We start from the raw sequence: 5,380 nt of genomic DNA on the forward strand, positions 1-5,380 counted from the left end.
CCCCATTGTTTTTATATGCACCCCCGTCACACAGACATTGACGTCGTATTACCTTTGCTGGATTCCAACTGTAGCGTGGTGTGAACTCGGATCTAAGTATTTTGCCTTGAGTCCCAATCGCCTTTGGGCGTGTGGCCCCCTCATCAAGGGGACCTTGGCACACATATGCATCATGTATGTTGGTGCTGAGTGGATTTACTGATTGGCGGATCCACCTGGCCCGCTTCACGATCGTGCCACACCTCTCTCGTGCGACATGCCGACTGCATGCTCAATGCGTATGGTGTCTGATTCACAGGTTGCGACCCTCGGTGATGGGGGCCTAACCGTGGAAGTGCTTCATTCTACCTTGTGACGCAGGGCTGAACTTGCGCCTGTGTATGACTGGAACTGTCTGGTGCTACAGATATCGGAGTGCACCGGACTTGTGCCTCATTTCCAGAGAGGTAAACAACAAGAAAAAATGCCAGTGCTGATATCTTCTTTTGAACCACAATTGTTTCCGGAATGCAAAGACTACTGTGCAATGCAACCAAGTGCTATTTAATAGCTGTTTATTTAGAAAATCATTTGAAATTCAAAGATCACAATTAGATTATATACCAACAATGGGAGTGAACACTAAACATGAACAAAAATCACACATAGCTTCATTCATCACTAATCAAACATTTCACAATCATACCTCACACACACACTCAAACAGGTACTGACTCAAGCGGGGAATAAATGCACCAATGGAGGAGTAATAAGTCTGCCAACAAAAATATCTACATCATAAATTGTTTAAAATACACCATATTCAATTCAATTCAACAGTTGAATTCATTCAAGAGATACTATATACAAGAAGTTTTGGAGTATTGTTGCCACACAAAAGATTGCAAAGAAATTCATTAGCAAAAATGGGCAACTTGGCAGACCTGATGGTCTACGCGTTTCGAATCCCTTCGACTTGAGGGATTCTCCTCAGGACCAACCAAAGCCTGTGACTAGTCTGAAATCAAGGGAACCGAAAGCACTACTACACCAGAAAAGTACCGCAGCTTGCCAGTGTGAAATGGTAGAATCTCATTATCTTAACCGCATCGCTGCGGCGGCATTTCCCGCTGTGCGCGGCGGTTTTGTTAATGCCGCGTTACATGACGAGCTGAGCTCGTCATCAGCGCGGAAGGGGTTAAGCCACCATATCTAGTCCTCCTACATACAGTTTGAAGAAGAGGAAAAGAAGAAAATAAAGGAACCGTGAGTGTACCCACTAGAATAGGCTTAAATGTGTTGTTAAAATGTAGGCCGAAAGCGGGGGGCTTACTTAACCCCTTCCATGCTGGGCCGTTTCCGCCGCTGTGCGGTGAACAAAAGAACAGGGCGGGGCCGTGACGAACCCCAGCCGTCATCAGCACACGAGCGCCGCAGAGCGTGACGGCTGGGGTTCGTCACCAGCATGGAAGGGGTTAATGAAGGTCCAACCAAAGTATTCGAAGGACTTGTAATTTCCAGAGAGGTACGGATTTTGCAACTCTTCTTTGTGCGTGTGACTAGAAGGGCCTGGTGTCACGTGTATCATCATGCACCAGACATTGTGCCCGGTTTGTCTAGTGCGACCAAGATCAACCAATCAGACAGCACAACTCTTCATTGTGTGACCAAGACGGTCAGGTGCGACTTACATCATTGTGTATCAGATGTTGTTCCTGGATTTCCTGCGTGTAACTCTGATCTACGTATACCTGACGGGGTGCCTTTTCCATCCGAAAGGCCCCTCTCCGCTGCTTCATGCTTCATTCCACAATTGTTCCCCTTTCTGGCCCTCAGAGCGGGGGACCAACTGCCCTCTCCTAACCCCGCCTTCCCGATGAGATTATGGTGCCAGGTAGTATTGGCTGACTGGGGTCTGGGTGGTGAGAGTGATTGCCTGGACTGGAGGAGCGCCAAAAAGTCAGTGATATTCATGCATTACCGAGCTAATGCTCTTAGCCATGTTATCCACCTACCATTGGATAACATGGCTAAGAACTGCTCAGGGCAGGTGTTAGCTTTTGGAGATATTCGCGCTTAGCGCATATATCTCCAAAAGTTGGTAATAGGAGATAGCGATGTGAGCGACTGTTTCCAGTCGCTAACATCTTGGCACGCCCACTTTGCATGTCATTAGTGATAAATTTCACTGACATGCAAAGCGGGGCCCAAGATGGTCGCTATCTCCTACTAGCTGTCGCTAACTGGTGTTAGCAACAGCTAGGTAATAGGGCGATAATTTTATCTCCGCTTTCTTGGCTTTTAAAGCCAAAAAAGCGGAGATAAACCCCCTTGATAATTTGCCCCTCTGTGACACCCCTGTGCTTTGCAGACCAGCGCTGGTGCTGGAAGGCCCTTGTGGACCCCTTTTATGTGACTGACTATCGCTCTCAGTCCGCTCCTGCTCGGCATCCTGGGGGTGACCTTCCGAAGTGGCTTCCGACCCCTCTTGCTGATTGCCTCCTAATTGACCTTGCGGCATACCTCCATATGCTTCCCTGGGACCCTGACTAAGAGTGACTTCAGCCGCGAGAAGCCTCGCACCTAAGGGGTAAGACGGGGTGTCTCCAATCAGGGGGGTGTGGGATAGCCAGGGAAAGTTGGAGGGAGGCTCGGGCCACGGGTTCTGGAGCGTGTTGCCAATTGACCTGCTGGGTATCAGTGACTCCTCGTTAGGGTGCAGGCAGGGGAGGCCTTAGGCGTGTGCAAGCTGTGCACCTGCACAGGGCCACCAAACCCCAGGGGCTGCCACGCCAATATATATCCTAAATATAATAATCCTCTGAGATTGGAAACATATTTGCGTGGCGGCCCCTGGCAGGGATTTGGTGGCCTCTCACTTCCAAACACTCTGACCCCCCCTCTTCACTGGCCTCCACGCTCCGCCCCGCCCGGACCCCCTCTTCCGGGGCCCCCTACCTACGCTACTTGCCCAGGGCCACCATGAGCCTAGAGCCACCCCAGTGCAGGGTGCGAATTTGTGCGCACGTGTTCCATACGGACTTGTCTGATATCCGTTGCACTGCATAGCGGTGCAGAGTGATGCTATGTGTGTTAATGTCAGTAGGTAAACCGTCTGTGATTCATGACACTGGCCAGGGGGTTTGCCAAGTACGCTGATTTCGTGTTAGGAAAGAGTTACGTTTGACATTGGTTTTCCATGGGCGGCCTTGGCCCGCGGTGCTGCTAAAATGTGGTATAACTTGAGGTATTCAGGCCCAGATCTCTGTACTGGGGTGAATGTATGACATTGTTCTGCATTCTGTCCATCAATTGTTTGTTTTTGCATTTGTCACCCCGAGTGGGATGGGTATGCTCAGATGTGAGTCCCGTGCTCTCCATGCCACTGGAGTCAAGCTATCCTGGCTGAAGACGGCTGATAGCCAGAAACCAGTCCTTGGATGCTTGATTCAGGTCTGGGAAAGACATGGCTTGGCAGTTCAGGCTGGACTGTTCCCATGAGGCAAAGGGTCAAGGCTAATTTGCATATGGCCATGTCTGAACTGGGGTGGTGTGGAGTGCAAAAAAACGATGACCCAGATCTCTGTACTGGGGTGAATGTATGACATTGTTCTGCATTCTGTCCATCAATTGTTGTTGTTGGATAACTTGAGGTATATACATATTTCTGATATCGTTGTGATCTGGGTGCAGCGTATAACTGTTGAAATTGACTTATAATAATTGTGTGGTGGACCTGGAGTGCACAATGTATTGCACTGCATAAGGGCGCGGGGGTAGTATCCTATCTTTCCCCAGTGTGCATATTACTGATGTCATTTTAACACAGTTGGGCCTAGTTCTGCTAGTAATATTTCCAAGTGGGATTTATGCCCAGAAATACATGATACTTATGTTGTGTTGATTACAAACGTCGTTTGCATATATCCTGTGTGAAGTCTCTTCTGTGCTGTTCAGTGTGTTTATCACAAGTGACTGCTGTACTAATGCTTTACACATTGCCTCTGTGGTACAGTCCCCCGGGGGTGCAGTCCCCCAGGGGTACAGACCCCCAGGGGTACAGTCCCCCGGGGGTGCTGTCTCCTGGGGGGTACAGTCCCCCAGGGGTACAGTCCCCCAGGGGTGCTCCGTGAGTCAAGAGCTGCTTTGGGCGAGAAGGGCAATGGAGTGACTGTGTAGTTCAGTGCTGGGCGAAGGATGTCAGACTTCAGCTCCTTCATGTACCCACCTGCCCGTGACAAGCCACAGAAACTGCCCTTTCCAGGACGGCGACCTGTCCCAAACTCCATCTGAGGTCCCAAACTCCAGGAGGAAGTCGCACTGTTTCCTGGGATGCCACTTCCTGTTTGCATCACAAATAAGGCGGCAGTTACAAGTGACTGACGCATCACAGCACATTCCCTCCCTTGTATTCACTCTCCTTCTTCACCCCTTCCCTACTGTTTCTGTCCCTGTTTTTTATTGTGGTTGAACCTTCTGGCCCATCGAGTGCTTGGTGTGCTATCTTGGCGCTATCCTCTTCCCCAGTCTCAGGGGAGTGTGTTGATTTGCTTCTCTGCCTCTGCTCCAGTCTGCATCTTTAATCCAGAGCTACAAGATGGTCGAGGAGGCTTCCTGCCCCTGTGGCTGCCTCCTGCCCCTCTGTGGTTTCTTCCTGCCCCCCTGTGGTTTCTTCCTGCCCCCCTGTGGTTTCTTCCTGCCCCCCTGTGGTTTCTTCCTGCCCCTCTGTGGCTGCCTCCTGCCCCTCTGTGGCTGCCTCCTGCCCCTCTGTGGCTTCTTCCTGCCCCTCTGTGGCTTCTTCCTGCCCCCCTGTGGTTTCTTCCTGCCCCTCTGTGGCTGCCTCCTGCCCCTCTGTGGCTTCTTCCTGTCCCTCTGTGGTTTCTTCCTGCCCCTCTGGCTTCTTCCTGCCCCTCTGGTTTCTTCCTGCCCCTCTGGCTTCTTCCTGCCCCTCTGGCTTCTTCCTGCCCCTCTGGCTTCTTCCTTCCCCTCTGTGGCTTCTTCCTGCCCCTCTGTGGCTTCTTCCTGCCCCCCTGTGGTTTCTTCCTGCCCCTCTGTGGCTGCCTCCTGCTCATCTGTGGCTTCGTCCTGCCCCTCTGTGGCTTCTTCCTGCCCTCTGTGGTTTCCTCCTGCCCTCTGTGTCTTCTCCCTGCCCTCTGTGGCTGCCGCCTGCCCCTCTGTGGCTCCTTCCTGCCCCTCTGTGGCTTCTTCCTGCCCCTCTGTGGCTGCTTCCTGCCCCTGTGGCTTCTTCCTGCCCCTGTGGCTTCTTCCTGCCCTCTGTGGCTTCTTCCTGCCCTCTGTGGTTTCTTCCTGCCCCTCTGTGGCTTCTTACTGTCCCTGGTGTTTCTTCCTGCCCCTCTGTGGCTCCTTCCTGCCCCTGTGGCTTCTTCCTGCCCCTCTGTGG

Source organism: Lissotriton vulgaris, chromosome 6 (genome assembly GCF_964263255.1).
Source record: "Lissotriton vulgaris chromosome 6, aLisVul1.2, whole genome shotgun sequence".
Lineage (NCBI taxonomy): Eukaryota > Metazoa > Chordata > Amphibia > Caudata > Salamandridae > Lissotriton > Lissotriton vulgaris.